General features: G+C 40.6%; 1 long non-coding RNA gene across 1 annotated transcript in view; it reads left to right on the forward strand.

Annotated features, from left to right (window-relative positions):
- The window catches only part of LOC141778240 (uncharacterized), a 37,155-nt gene extending 29,880 nt beyond the window's left edge, over positions 1-7,275 (forward strand). The window contains exons 2-3 of the long non-coding RNA XR_012596017.1: positions 6,883-7,014; positions 7,118-7,275. This is a non-coding gene — a long non-coding RNA (uncharacterized LOC141778240). The remainder of the gene's footprint in view (positions 1-6,882; positions 7,015-7,117) is intronic.
- The last annotated feature ends 9,530 nt before the right edge of the window (positions 7,276-16,805 follow it).

Here is a 16,805-nt window from a genome sequence, read left to right on the forward strand (position 1 = left end):
CAAGGGGGAAGTCAGCAATTCCACTGCTTTCCTTTAGTGGGCAAAGTGGGGAAAACACAGCTGGAGCCTGGTGAGAACAGCAGCAGTCAGGGTTTGAGTTGCTCCCCTCAGCACTTCAAATCTCAAAAGACTTTATTGGAATTGTGCACAACTGTGAAAGAAATGTCCCCTTCTTTGATTGAAATGGATTTTTTTTTTCGACCCCTCCTGCTATATTATTTCCACACAAGTACAGATCTGCTGATAGTTTGTTTTCTTGTGGTGACGCTGGTTCTGACAAAAACGTCTCGAGTTGCAGGTCGGAGTAAAAGGGCACGGAGCGACATGAGCTGGTTGAAGTAGTGACAAAAGCTGAGTGTTGCTTTATGGGAAATAACTCATCTGAAAAAGAGCTGATCAAAGATCTGTTTATGGAAATGAACTAAATCTAATTCTATTTTTTTTCTATACCTTTAGAGATTTCAGTACAGTAGTTATATAAACATATTCAGATTTTTCATTACAAAAAAAACAGTAAATATATTTAATATATATAAAAAATAAAATACAACAAATTAAATGCAAGGAAAGGAAAAGATTAATAAAAACAAAAAAGAAAAATCAATCCGGGTCTGTTAAACAATAGGAATAAATTAGAATTTTTAATAATTTTTAATCTTATAGTTTTTGCCAATTTAGAATTTTTGAGTTTTAAGTTTTCAATCGTAGTCAAATATGTTTTAAAATCAGTATTTTTAAAAGTATTTATTTATTTATTTATTCTTATTCTATTTATTTACTTTTTTAAATAAGTTTATTTTATTATTAATTTTTTTTTTTCCCCTTTCATGTGACCAAGACCAACATGGGGGGATTCTACATTTGATAAGATGACTTTTGCCATGTCTGCAAAAAAAACAATACAAAAGATTTGAAAATAATAAATACAGTATTTATGAAAATAAAAATCGTAATTTTTAACTCTAAAAAGTTTAAAAGCAATAAGCAATATAATTTTATGGATATAATATTTTGCGAAGCTATCCATCAAATTGATTATGCAAATGTAATCTGCTGAAAAACTGGGATTGTTAAAAGTGAGTACGAGTATTAGTATGATATCTTTTTCAAAATGTTTTGAGAAGTTTAAATTAAACCAAAACAGAAGTAGCAAGAAAACAATCTACAAACACATGTTCAATAGTTTCCCCTTCACAGTTACAAAAAGTGCATCTATCGCTAACAGTTACGAAGAACTTGCAAATATTATCTTTAGCAGGGTAGTACTTGTGCACAATCTTAAATAGAAACTCCTTGGAATTATATATTTATGACGTAACAGAAAGATAGCGTTCCATTGTTTTCTATTTTAAATATAGCCACCTATATTTAGATATAGGAGTAGTAATATGTTCAAGACATCTAATTCACAAGATGTCCAAATAACATAAGATTCTCCTTTGTGTAATTCTGTGTGCTACATGTGTGTGCACATGTTTGCATTTTAAATATGCTACTGCTGTCACCTGCAGGGCAAACCCAGCACTGCACGCCGTCCTCACTGCGTTCCTGATGTGTTTTTATTGGAAGAAAAGTCAACATCATTAAAAATAGATGTGGCTGAAATAGAGCAAACAGCTTCTCCTCTGTCATAAATTATGTTTGCATGGATTTCCTCCCACAAATAACATCCAATGGGTTTGTTAATGACAACTCAGCAAAAGCTCAGCAAAGCCTGCCGGGCTTCCTGGAAACACATTGGCAGCAGAGAGCAGAAAGTTTCAGTTAGGATATAAAATACAGAAGAAAAAGTTTTGAGGCATCAATTAAGATAGTTAAAGAGTTAAAAACAAAAAAAAATGATGGGAAAAGAAGAAAATAGAGTCCAGATGAAATATGGAAAGTGTTATATTTTAACTTCCAGCTCCTCTTCTTGAATCACAGCAGAAGAGTTTGTTTTACTGAACAGCTCCAACATTTAAATACCTGTAACTGACGGGATTTGAAGCCGACAGCTGCTGCCGATGATGATGATGATGATGATGATAATAATGATGATGAACTTTTATATACAACCTTCAAAACAAGCTACAAGCTTGAATATAAAGCAGATTATGAATTACAATTTTTCAATCTTCTGCAGACATTTGCGTCCAATTAAATTATGTTTTGATGATGAAATAATTACGTCCTTAAACAGATAAGACGAATAATTAACATGTAAAGCTACACCGAGACCTGTTTTTCAGTCATTTTCTCATTCATCGCCTCCTTTCAACGGCTGATACCAATTATGTCTGAGTTCAAAAGGGGATTACGATCATGCTGTTGGACTTCAAAGGCTGACGTCAATCTGTCCTCGAGGGATTAATGTGAGAATCCACCAGCTTTCGGAGATGAATAAACAAACATATTCCACATTTTCTCCTGCCAAACATCTTGCTGAGCCACAAAAATAACACTATTTTCAAAGATGCTGAAACAGCTTCTGCTTTACCTACCAGGCATGGAGCGAGCCCTGAGCAGAGCAGCCCAAAAGTTTTGTTATAACATAAAAAAAATGTTTCAGTGCTCATCACAGCTTCACAAAATGGATGTTATATGCATTATATGTTTGTTTATAGCACCCCAAGGTCTTGTATAGTGTCCCCAACATTTATTTGTTATTTATATACTCAATAGGCCCTCGGTTTTTCGGTGTGTCCCGCACCATCGGCTCTAGTCTGCCCGTGTCGTTGGCTTTTCAGCCGATTCAGTATGTTGAATCAGCTGAGAGAAATCACTCCGATTGGCAGTTCAGCTTAAACGAATCAGTGCACGAGAAGAGAAACAGAAGTGAGGAAAGCTTGCAAACGAGTAAAGAGGGCACACACAGAAGGCTCTTCTCATTTTTCATCTTCATCTCATCTGGTCATTCCAATACACGGATATTTTCACAACGACATGAACATCTGGAATGAAGCTAAGTTGTGAGTGAGAGTGGTGTGAAGATGGTCGGCAAACACTACTTTGTTTCATGTACCTATCATAACAACAGCTTGTATATCCGCCGTCCTCGGTCTGCCTGTTTCCCTTTTTGAATGATGAATACAGACTACCGCCGCCTGCTGGTGTGGAGAGTTATTTCTGGCCGTCGGCTGTAGTCTTTGCGGTGTGTTCAGGTGCAACTTGTCGGCCAAAACTAAGGTGACGCGAGGCGACGCAAAACACGGCCTTCGTCGCCATTAATTCTCTAATGACGTGTTTGTGTGTCCCCAGCTTTACTGATGAGGAGAGCCTGTTACCTCCCCCTAAATGCATTTATTTGGTCTGATTTATAAAGTATTTAACATGTGTATATGTTTTAAATAACACATGTTTAAAACAAAGTTGTGATTTATCAATACATATATCTTCAAAATGGTTTACCTATTCAAGATAATATACGGTGATCCAGAAATGGCAGTAAAAATGGTGAGGAACGTTCATTTACGCACAAATTTGCTCTTCTCACGATTTATAGATAAGGACTTGGAAGAAGGAATTGGGTCACGATGGTTTGTCATTTTTAAAGTGTGTCCCCAGAAAAAAAGTTTGGGAAACACTCTACTGTACCAAAACATCACAGTTTGTTAGTGATGAAGTCTCCACTACAGTCCAGAGGTCAGGAGCTAAACACTCTGCTCTAAGAAAACAAACTGTAACAAGAAGAGAAACATTATCTCATCTGTACAGTCACCAGTAAATTCCTCTTCTACTGTTTCTTATCACTCCCCCAGGAGGAGTCTCCCCCTCCTGCCACATTTATCTTCCATTATACTGTATATATACAGCAGTGTGTTGCTTGGGACAGCACCACGATGAACAGCACGCAGGGAATGCAAACAAACCATTAATCTCCTCCTGCCACGCAGAAAACCAACCCACACTGCAAGCATTTCCTAAATACTCTCCCAAGCTTATTTAGACTATGTTGTTAAGGCTGTGAGGATGATGCAAACGATAAGGCCACAGTGTATTTGCTCTAAAAAAAAAGCAACCAAAAGAGTTTATTACTGTGGGGAACGCAGAGAGACGGAGAGGACGTCTGGAGTCAGTGTCTGGATATTAACATCGGCCCTGTGTGTTTGTGTGGAGTATGAATAAATAACTAGAAATAGCAGCGGTGCTCCGTCTCTCTCGCTCTCAATTACAGTCACAGTTGCCGCTTTTATTATTGGCTCCTAAGAGCACCTGTGCTGCCAAAGTGTAAAGAGGGGGAAAATAATAAATAAATGGAGGATAAAGAGAAACATATGTGAGTAACAGCAAAAAATAACCTTGGATTATGCTAAAAGTACAACATGACACGATGTATATGTGTTCTGCTGAAATACATGAGATCTCTCTCTCTCTCTCTCTGAGCCCTAAATCGGGCTCACAAGCACAGGAACCTTCTGGAAACTGACCAACGCACACATGATGAGCAATCAGATCTGATTGTGTTGGTAATTGGAGAGGAGTTGTGCGTGGCTCCGTGGCACAACATGGTTGATTGTGTTTGAATAGCCGCTGATTGATCGGAGCCTCGCTGCAGCCAAGCTGTGCACGCCGGGTGTCCCGTAAAGGAAAACAAACAACAACTAAAAAAAATTGGTTTCCCAGAAATAAAGAGTTATACACTTCTAGACTCGACACACTCGCAAGAAATCCTTTAGGCCCCAAATTTAGCCCCGACCGCAGGGCTGGAATGACTCTATTGAGGAGTCACGGTTGGAAATACATTTGAAGACTGGATTCTGTAATGGAAAATGAGCAAGCTGGGCAAAGTAAGGCACCATGCTGTGTCAGAAATAACACCGTAGCTCTCACAGTCTTCACCTCCACCAGTTATTGCAGTTAGTAACAGAAAACCGCCAATAAAGTGAGCTATTTATTTGTCTCTGATACAAATCCACTTGTTTCAAAGACTCTCGAGAGATGTGTGTCGTTTTCTTGATTCGGCGTCGTTATTCAACGTACTTCCTGAAACATTAGCAACAGTTCTCACCCAGCTCCATCTTGAGAGACTAATTTCAAGAATTCAGGGTGTAAATTGCTGAAGAGGAGTATGAGTAGTTATCGGTTTTGATTATTTTCATGGCCAGCAACACAGTACATAACATGTATATATATGGATATACGTGCTCATTTAAGCAATAAACCACAATTTACATTGATTTTACAACAGCTAAGGGGCCCCTTAGCTGATTCTCTGCCAGATATCTCCTTAGGTTTAGGTAACAAACCTACTTCAATCAGGAGAGACTTCATATTAAATGAACAATAATTTATTACATGCATGATAAAATGAAAAGGGCAAAGTCTTTGGCTATTAGACTCCATAAGTATATTAAAGGGGGTAGTGCTGGCATGCTATAACTGTTAATGGAAAACGCAAATCAACGTGGCATGGTTTGACTCGGCGCGGCCAAAAGTGCGAATGGAAAAGCCGAACAGTGAAAACATACTGTTTGAAACTACAAAAGGGCAGCAAAACAGGGTTTTGTTACAACAAGATAATAATCTGATCTTAAATCTATATTCATCATACTTATAATACCAGGACTAACTAGCTTTGCAATGCAATACCATGCAGGATAATGCCAAGACATTCTCACTCCCAACTCGTCAAATACCGCCGCTTGGTCAGTGCCCCTCTGCATCGAAGACCGATGCAATGGAGTAACCCTCTAGAGTTACTTTTGGACTTTTGTAAACAAAGCAAAATTTTGATTTTAAATAATTAATTTGCAAATTAAATTCTTTCAACACACTCGTCAGGCCTCAAGGATACCGTCAATGTAGGTAAACTCCACAGTGTACCTTTAATGCAGTAAACTAATGACACTTTAAAGTATTTAAAAAAACATCAGTAGAGGGCTTTAACCCCATTTGAGACTCTGGTGAAGATGTTTTTTTGGTGGAGAATGAGGAGACTGGAGATAACTGCATGGACCATGTGACCCAGAGCAGAATTCCTGAGTAGCTGACTGGACAGGACTTTGGGCTGAGTCACATTTTGGGAGCGTCTCTGGAGAAAACAGTCGACAGAGAAGTGGAGTGTGTCAGGGAGGCAGTGAAATGACAGCTGAAGGCAGCAAAGAGCGGTTTTAAAGTCTGACAGCGACAGTATAATGGTTAAATCAGATGGGTTAGAGCAGTGGGAACACCAAAAGCCGATCCTCAGATGACAGCTCAGGAAATATGCATAACTACGTTAAGAGCATGCATATGAAAAGTATTTTTCTGGATGAAACTTTAACTGAGCTTTTAAACTTTCACTTTGTTTGAAGTAAAATCCATTTTGACGGTCGACTATGAGGCTGAATTGCAATGACGTGACACAACAGATGTTTTTTACTGGACTGGGACATGGAGGGACAGGGTCACTGGTTTCAATCCAACACCCAGCTGCTCCAGTAGAGATACTGACTGGTCACCAGTGCTGGGGAACTCCCAGTTGTAGTTGCTTGTTGAGCACATGAATAAAATTCAGGTTGCTGAAGAAAAAACAGCATGCACGCTCCATCGGCCTGTTTACACGAAAAGGCGTATGAATGAGACGATAATGTGCAAGGCATTTAGCGTGCAATAAGAACGCCATTCATGCGTTTGCTGTGTCATTTTACGCCGTGTAGTCTGTACTGACTGCCATGTAAATGCATCTGCGTAAATATGCTACGCTCAGTTAGTGACGTAGAATAAAAAGCGAGACAGACCGCTTATGGTGGGCAGGAGGGGAGGTGGATGGGTCCAACAAACACACATCTTTTTTACCAGGAGACCGGTTTTCGAGACCGGTGTTTAGTTATGTGACGTCACTGCTTTTGTTTTTGGTTGTTGGATTTTTTGTGTTTGCTTTCTCTCTCTCTCCCCTTCCCCTCTGTCTTTTCCTCATGGCAGGGCATGTGTGTGGCCGGGCGTGTGGCTGGCTCCGCCTTCAGCAGCAGACGAGGCACACCAGGTTCTACTCGCCTCATCAACTTCCCCATAAAAGCCCGGTCTCCACTCCACTACGTTGCCAGATCTCGTTCGGTAGTGCATGGCGGACCTTCTTTCCTAGTGTTTTTTCAAGATTGCTATTTTTCTAGTTTTTGCTCGTGACCTCATTACTTACCTGTGTTTTTCCTGCTCTCAGATTATCCTGTGTGCCTCGCTGCTGCTCCTGCTTCCACGACTCCAGTGGCTGAGATATCCCATGCGCTCAGTCCTCATGTTCCATTCTCTCCTCGCCACGAGCCGGCCAGATCCCTGCCCTCCTGCTTGCGTTTTTCCTCTTAGTTGGAAAATAAACGTTGTTTTATTTTAACTTACTGGTGTCAGTCTCTGCTTCGGGGTCCAAACTAAAACAGTCACATGTTTTTTATTGACGTTTTTGACGTGTTTTCCATATTTATGTTACAGCCCAGTCGCACAGCAGTTCATGAAATTGAATGTGTTGATTCGTGTGCAGAGACACAAATTTCACTTTTTTAGTAATGGTCAGCACAAAATCAATTTGTATGTATTCCACGTAATCATGAACCAGGAAATATAAAGAGCGGCGAACGTCACATAGGGAGAGGGCCGGGGTGGATGTGTGGGCCAAAAAACACTGGACTTTCACCCAGGATGCCGGTGTTCGTGTTCCATGTGAAACTAGAAGTCAAAGTGGATTTATTTGTCACATAACTTCCGTACTTAAGTTCCAGTGTTATTTAAACCCAAACCACGATCTTTTCCTAAACCTAAATAAGTAGTTTGTTGCCTAAGCCTAGGCAAGTCAATCTATTCCTAAACTTAACTATGTAGTGTTATTTTTAGAAGACTGGAACGGAAATTGACACGTGCGTCACGTGTTGTTGGACATTTGTCGGAATAAGCACGAAAAATACGTTGTTGACAGTCGTGCTGAGCGTCACAAAAAAAAAGGAAATTTGTGTCATGTTGCTTAGTTTACGTACTTATTTCAAGCCCAACCATGACTTTTTACTAAACCTAACTGCGGACGTAACTGTAGCTTTGTTGCGTGGCGTACAAATGATAAGCGAAAAGCAAAAATGCTTCCTCATGACACGTGGAATGTCGTTTTAATGTCGTGCTATTTATACGCCTTCCCATGAGACCTGGTTGACTCCATAAAGCTGCTCCCTGGATGCATGAAGGTGAAGAAACACAGAAAAAGCATCATTTATTCTGCTAACGGAGCCTCAGGGGAAAAAGAAGAAAAGTTAAAAACCATGTGTCTCTGTTCGACACAAACCTCTTAATACCAATAAAGGAAGTATTTTCTCAGTTTTGCGCTGCAACAAAGTCTTCAGCTCTGACTCAGAGCGAGTTGGAAAGCGTCCAGCTCCACTTGAAAAGTCAGTTTCACATGATTGACCCTGAAATAGAACAGGACAGCCATAAGGAGCTCTGCTGCACCCTTGGATGAGGTCTGTTGTGGGAAAAACCTTCAGTTTTGGTGATTTTAATGTTTTATTCTAGAGGGAATAATCAACATTTCTGTCCATTCTGGGCCCAGAAATGTCAGAACCGGGGATAAAAAGAAGACCAGGCAGAGTTGTTGGTATGAAAGCCAGAGTAGACTAGATTTTTTTTGCCTCGGCCATTACCTGAGAAGTGTAACCTCTCCCAGCAAAATCCACTTTCATACCAACTTATAGCTGATTTTTAAGGACTCAATACTATCAAAGAAAAAGCTATAAAAGTCCCTTAAGACCAAATGCCTTTCTGTGACATTTCAGGAGGGCGATTACACCTGGTAAAACAATTTAAAACCTTGAAGGATCATTGAGCATCAAACGATTCTGGGCTGGGAGTTCATTTTTCCATGCTTAAGGGACTATGAGGGAAGCTTTTAAACAGCTCGTCCTCCCCATGCTTCGCCGCGGAGCTCGTCCTGCTTAGAATAGAGAGATGATGGGTTTGAGTGACCTTGGCGTGCTGTGGTTTGTCTCGTCACAGAGCGGCAGTTCCGTCCAAAATCAATGTCTCCCAGACTCAAGTTCTGCCATCCCTGAGCGGGAGAGGGAAAACAAGACCCCCAGGAATCCAAACACACACACACACACACACACACACACACACACACACCATCTCACACGCTGGTCACGCCTCCTTCACTCCACTGCCGTGACATTAAGATGACAGCAGCACCGACATCACCACCACAGAGGAGAACAAGTATACAGAGAGATGAGAAACATGAGAAAGGGAGGTCTGGTGATTAGCACAGGTCTCACAGCCCCACCTTGTGTTCGTAGGTAGGAAGTGACACAAACACACACACACACACACACACACAGATCAGGGTGGAGAGAGAGAGAGAGTTATGCATTCCAATAGAGTCAGAAAAACTGATTGGTCAGATGATGAATACACAGCAACACAGATTTGAATTTTACAAGGAAGTAAAGCAGACTCACACACAAACACACATTTTCTCACATGCACACAGATGCATGCTCATAAAACTGGAGCAGATGCTTCTTATTTAGTATTATGCAATATTTGCTTTTGGGGGAGAATCTTTCATCATTCATGCACGTAAACAAAAATATTGAATTGAATTGAAAGTGTGTGTAAAGTAATTATGATGCCTTGTCGTCACTCTGAGCCACAATTGAACCCGTCATGCAACTGTTTTATACTATTATTATACTAATGCATACATACTAATATATAATATTGGATGGATTTAAATTGATTACCGGTATCCATGTTCCCCAGAGGATGAATCCTACCCATTCTGGTGACCTTCCTATCACACCACCGTGAGGTTAACCGTTGTGGTTTGAGTGAAATTTCGAGTGAGTGTTGGATGAATTGCTTTGAAATTTGGTACAGACATCTATGTTTTCCTCAGGTGAATTGTAATCACTTTGCTGATCCATCTTCTTTGTCCACTACTTAATGTTTATGACCAAATACCTGCAAAAAAAAAGACATTCTCATGAGCCTCAGCTGTACTTTGTGCTTCGTTCTAAATACCAAATTTTAGCATGCTAACACATCAAATCAAAATGTTGAGCATGGTAAATTTGAATTGCTAAACATCACCATGTCAAAATAGTACTCCACCAATTTAGCATTTCACTCCTATAACAATACTCACAACGGACAGATTTTAGAAAATTATCAAAATCGATGCAGAAAAATAAGAGATATTTTTTATTCCGCTTCTTCCTTCTCAAAATCTGGTGCCTATGTTACCCACAATGCAACTTGACCACCAACAGCTCGGTTGGAGAGTCAAGTTTTTTTATGCATAGACTGTATATAAGAAGAAGAATTGGTTCGTGGACTGACGATCTGAAGCCTTTAATTCTGCATTTTGGCCGTCGCCATCTTGGCTTTTTGCAACCAGAAGAGACACGAGAGGGTGGAGCTAAGTACAACCGAACGCTGAATAAGACATTTTTAGGCGACCAAATTGTTACAATTAATTTTCATGAACTGAAAACACACTGTGTAATGATTAAAGTTAAGACGAAAACATGAACAACTCCCAGACCGGACAACGTCGTGGTAGCGACCTGTCAATCACATGGTAGCCACGCCCTAAAGCATCCCCTGCTTTATGGTCTATTTGACTCTAAATGGGACCATGATTTACTGAATGAACATCATGCTGTATTGAAGAAGACTTAAAACTAGCGAGATAGGCCATAAACTTTACTGAGGTAATAAATCAAGTGAGAATGTCATTTTCTCATAGACTTCTTTACAATCAGACTTATTTTTGCAACCAGAGGAGTCGGCGGAGTTGGCTTCACTTTTCAGACCCGGAGGTTACCCGCTGGTATTATGCCAGTGACAGCTAATGTAGCCTCAAGCTGCTAGCCTCAGCCAGGGATGAGGAGCAGCATACATAGGTCTGATAAACTCACATCTTTCTGTCTCTACACCCCCAGATTTTCACTGTCAAACTTGTAGTCCCCAACTAACACTGACTCAAGTGACATCACTTGAGGCAACTTGTCAGACTTCACACAGCTCCCTCTGGAGCCACAAAAGGCTTTATACAACTTTTTCACGTAATGCAGTAGTGTTTCCCCAACACCTGTAAATAGACTTAGGTGTGTAAAATCGATGGAGTTCCCCTTTAAGATCGTTATTGTGAACATGTTAGCATGCTGACATTAGCATTTTGATCCAAGCACAGCCTCACAGAGCCGCTAACATGGCTAGTCTTGTTTTCTTCTACCTGCTCCTAAAGCAGATCATATCATCAGTTTTTTTCAATGTGCCATTTAACAGTAAACAAGTCAGTCTTACAGAAGGAAATCTGATTGCACGCTGCTGTGCAGAACAGAGGATGAGATCATGGTGAATCAGCAGTACAGCAGAACAGATGAATCATGCTCTTGGCATGAAAAACATTACAGTCAGCCAGCTGACGTGGAACAGATTTACTTTTATATGAATAGTGAGTATGTTTTGAGTGTGTACAGAGGTACTGTATATTTTAGTGTCTACACTGATTCTACTCTTGCTGCAAGGATAAAACAAGCTGAGCTCAGAGGAGGTTGGGGAGTGACGATATTTAACTTTTCCCTCCCGGGGGAACTTAAGGCTGGGTGGTCCCGATATTTTTAAAACTTTTTTTGTATGTTTCACTGTAGGACACTTTAGCCTGTTTTCCACGTTCCAAGTGAGTCATCTTGGCACTGAGAAAATTGCATCTTATCTCAAATTGCATGCTTGTTTCTTCTTTATTGTTGGCTTAATATCAGCACAAAAGTCAATTGCACATGAATCGATCCTTCATGCACATTATTACAGATGGATTTCATTCTCTTCCACCCCCCAGTCTCTTTTCCCTGCAACATCTGTGTCAAATCTAAAGAATACAATGCCACCCCACTCAAGCATACTAAACACTTATCCATCCAATCTGCAGGCAGGTCCCATAACAAGGATCTGCCACGGGACTCACAGCCTATTGCTTCTGGATTGGAGCAGGGGTGACCGGGGAGGGGGCCCAGCTAACATGGAGGACCAGGTTTTGGATTGTTCTAGGGGTTAAACTTTATCCACAGGATTTCCATCACAAAAGCCTCCTCAGCAGCGAGCAGACGTGACCTTGGGGCCTGCCAGGGACAAACTGAGGAAGTGGATTCACTGAAGCGTCCCCCCATTCACGTGTAGGCCTTATAGGTCGCTGTCTATCACACCGAGTACCCGACCCTCGCCCCACCTCCTCCTCCTCTTACACTGGCCAGAGTCCCTTTATTATGCTGATCTAATGACTGCGGAGGGTAATCCAAAAGGCCTTCGTTAGAATGAGGGTGGCGTGTTACACACTCAGCCAGATCTGAACTGACACTGGGCGCCATACCTGCCAACTTGGGTGAGCTTCAAAGGCAGCAGAAGAAGCAGAACCTTTTCTTCTTTTTATAATTGTGGATTTATATTGATCTCACAGTTGGAAAATTCCTTTATCGCTGAAACACCTCCAGAGATACAAAGAGCGATCAATACAATACCCACACGGACAGAATCAGCAGTGCCACACAGGAAACATGAGATAACATGATGCTGGAAGGCCACTTTGCAGAAAATGTGTTTTCTGATAGGTATGTATGTATAGATAGGTTGGGTAATAATACAGAGGAGATAAGTATCTCAATCGGAATAGTGTTGTGGTTGCACAAATATTTGATTATGAATAGCACTCGAATACCGAAATGTAATTAAAAAACATTGCGTTTATAATCTTGGATGCTCTGCTAACTGGCTAAGGGGCTCAGTATGCTTCATACTTTAAAAGAGTATCTCACTTTAAAGGGCCAGTGTGTAACATTTAGGGGAATCTATTGGCAAAAATAGAATATGATATTATAATAAGTATGTTTTCTTTAGTGTGTGATCGCCTGAAAATAAGAATGGTTGTGTTTTTGTTACCTTAGAATGAGCCGTTTATATTTACAGACGGAGCGGGTCCTCTTCACGGAGCCGGCCGCCATGTTTCTACAGTAGCCCAGAACGGACAAACCAAACACTGGCTCTAGAGAGGGCCATTCGCGTTTTCGCGTCAGCCACTGTGGTTCTCCTCATAGACTGTATACAAGAAGTGGACGAAGTCATCGTAACGTCATCCATTGGTTTGTGGACTGCCATTTTGAAGCCTGGAGTTTGGCATTTTGGCCGTCACCAAGTTGTTTTTTTGCAACCAAAAGTGACCCGAGTGGGTGGAGCTAAGTACAACTGAACGCTGAATAAGACATTTTCAGGCAACCAAAAAGGTTATAATTAGCTTTTATGAACTGAAAACACACTGTGAAAGGGTTAAAGTTGTAAGACGAACACACAGGCTGCCAGATCCTACACACATGCCCTTTAAAACCGGAGAATGCTTGATACACAAGTTTGCACTATTTGTCATCCAGACATGTCTGAAGGCAAAAGTGTTTTAAAGCGGGCTGCCGTAGTAAGGGGAGTGACGTGATAGTTGTTTGAGTATAATGGTGCACACTTTGTCTTTCCTTGAAGGCATTCTTGGTGTTGCATACACAAAGTTCAAATCCAGAATACTTTCACACCTCCACACACCTGAACAAGTGGTCGTGATTATCGGAGTGTTGATCTCGGCAGTTACATTTGTCTGAGCGGTGTAGGGTGGAGGGCGTTTCCAGACGTTGTTCGATGATCCAACAAGCACTTTGTTTGATCCCCCTACGCAATGTTTGTACAACTGAGTGCAACACTGAGGAGAGACTGTCTGAAACGGTTATCCCTGTTTGTGCAATCAATTGCATCAAGATACAAAGACACGCAAAAGACACAGGGTTTTTGAAGAGACAATGGGGAGACAGTGTGGTGCACCCAGGAGGACGCTATGATGGCAGATGTTTTGCGCCGCCTTCAAGTGTGGCCGTTTGGAAAAGATAGAAACACTTTTGCCTTAGACCTGATCGGATTGCATGTCGTACAATTTTGTTTCAAGAGATTATATTTCGGTTGGTCCAGACTGAAATATCAACAACGAACTATTAGATGCATCGCCATTACATTTTGACATTCATGATCCTCAGAGGATGAAATCTAATGGCTTCGGTGACTTTTCCTCTAGTGCTACCAACAGGTCAAAGCTTTCAATTATTCAGAGAAATATCTCAGCATCTACTTGATGGATTGACACATTTTGCACAGACATTCATGTTCCCCAGACGATGTATCCTAATAACTTTGGCGATCCCTGACCTTTCCTATTGTGCCAGCAGGAAGTTGATATTTTGGCTTTTTATTAACAACTATTGGATGGATTGCTGTGACATTTGGGAGAGACACGTTTGTTCCCCAGAGAATGAACTGTAATAACGTTGGTCCTGGCCTTTAATGAAAAGCCTTTTCAAAATTTAAATTTTCCCAAAAGTACCCTTACCAAACAAAAGATTATTCAAGTGTGCTATTAGTATGATTTCAGTTTACTTTTTATGTACTTATCAGAGATATAATTAATAAAATTATACTTATGTATACTTGGCTTATACTGACAAGTATACAGAAAAGTCTAAGTATACTTGACTTATACTGACACGTATATTTGGGATTGGGAACATCATGAACATTAAACATGAAACATAAACATCCTAGCATTATATTTGTGAGTATGTTAGCATTCTGATGTTAGCATTGAGCCCAAAGCACTGTGCCTATCCAGCCTCACAGAGCTACTAGCGCGGCTGCAGACTCTTCGTCTTGCTTAATTAATGGTGAGCATTGTACTTCATAACTTAGTGTTCTCTGAGTGTTGCAGTGAAACCTCTTCAGCCCAACAGACCATTTGATGGGTCCATTATTACAAGCTCATGTTGTGCAGACAAGGATTGCTCAAACCCAGAGCATAATTGTTAATTCTAGTCTAGAGCCCGATGTTTCCCAGAATACCAAACATGTTAGTCTGAATTACAGGGAAATGTGCTTATAATGATGCAGTAGACATCTAAAAGATTTCATGCAATGCAATGCTGTACCCAGATGAAATTAACAGGAAGTGTTATACAGCATCATTGAAGGCTATAAGAACATTTAGAATTTGCATATATTATATGTGATGTTTTCTAACAGTGAGGAGAACATTTAATATATGAGTTTTAAATTTATTTACAGAGACATTTATGGGAATGTTAGGTAACATTTTCTGGCATTTCTCAGCCTCTGACAAATGTCTTTGTGATGTCCAATAAGAGAAAAGTGGGGATAAAAGATATATAAAGCTTTAAGGGCATGGCTGGATTATCAGCAGAGTGAGTATAACTGTCCCCCAGGCTCCAGACCACAAAGGCCCCATATTCATTGTGTGTCAGTTGGTTTGATGAATTGCCAATTTGTTTAGGAATATGCACCACTAAATCATCATATCAACTCAAATGATTAAGGGCAACAAAGCGGATAATGCATGACTACTTGCTCTGTGTCAAAATGTACATGTTGCATATTCCTAAACAAATGTATGTTTAAAGGACCAATATGTAACATGTAATAAATCATAAAATGACCATGATATGTCAACAGAGATTAAGGAAACGTGCTAAATTGAAATACTGGCTTCTCCGACAACAATGCTACGGCCAGTATGTTCTCCTTTGAAATTTCCATTCCTGTCCGGAACATCTGTTTTTGTTTATGATCCCGTCCACTGCCCATTTCAACACCCCGTTGCCATATATGAAACAAACTGGCACGCAAACAGCCTTCTGCAGCCATGGAAGCAAGCAAACGGACCGGATCAACAGAGATAACGTTAATGTTAGATTCTACCCTACCTGAAAAGCCTCGGCAAATCTCTCTGTGGTCCGTGTGCAGCTGGGTTATCAAGGCAGCGAGTATTTGAGACACACAGCCGGTGAAGTGATTCCGACTACTGCTGCTGGCCAGAGGCCAACGTGGCCGTGTCTAGAAGGTAACCCTCAAATTGTGTAAACGTGTGCTAACTGCAGTCAGTCGTACCGAGGAGCGGACGGGCCACGGCTCCAATGTTTTGAATTTGGACTGCTGTTACCTATTTTCAACGCTAGCTGTCAGTGCTACATATTGCTCCTTTAACCAAAATGACCACAAACAGAGGGTCAGTGGGGGCCCAACAACAAATGTCTGCCCTGGAGCCCCGTTGTGAGCCAGGCATGTCTATGGGTCAAGAGAGAAGTCACAGTTTAGTCACCACTCGTGTGAATAAATGCATTAATTGTGCTGGATCAAGTACATGCGAGACTTTGACCTGGTGAGCATCCACTCTAAACTCCTTCAACGGTTTGAAAGGAGATTCAAGGTTTGAAAACTCTTCAAGAGTCCATTGATCTTACATTTTCTACCTCTCTTTCCCTCACACTTGATCATTTTCTGTGCCAGGACCTGATCTTTTTCTTGTCTAAAAATCTGCTTGGCTTTTATTCAGTAGAGCTCTTCCATTATTCTGGGGTAGGTAGTAACTATTACTGACATCAGTTCTCTGGCTACTTCTGGCTATTCTACTTTAATGATACGCTCATTGTAATTTACTTTAACAGGAGGGGGAAAAAAAGTAATGTTTCTGAAATTGCATGTTTAAATATGTAAATGAGTCATTATCCTATCAAATATGTATTAATTTGCATACATTTCCAGAACAAAAATCTGAACGTTGGATAATGCTATGTTCAAAATTATTAGAGTCAAAGACTTTTACAGAGTGAATTGTGGATATCTCTTTCTATCACTCCATAAATCAGAAAATACTGTCAACAGCCATAAAAAAAAAATCTAATTTCGCCATGTTTTTGGGAATAAAACATTCTATAAATCAGGCTATGAATGATGTATGAACAAACCCCTCTGTATAAACCTTCAGAATATAGATA

Source organism: Sebastes fasciatus, chromosome 12 (assembly GCF_043250625.1).
Source record: "Sebastes fasciatus isolate fSebFas1 chromosome 12, fSebFas1.pri, whole genome shotgun sequence".
Taxonomy (NCBI): domain Eukaryota; kingdom Metazoa; phylum Chordata; class Actinopteri; order Perciformes; family Sebastidae; genus Sebastes; species Sebastes fasciatus.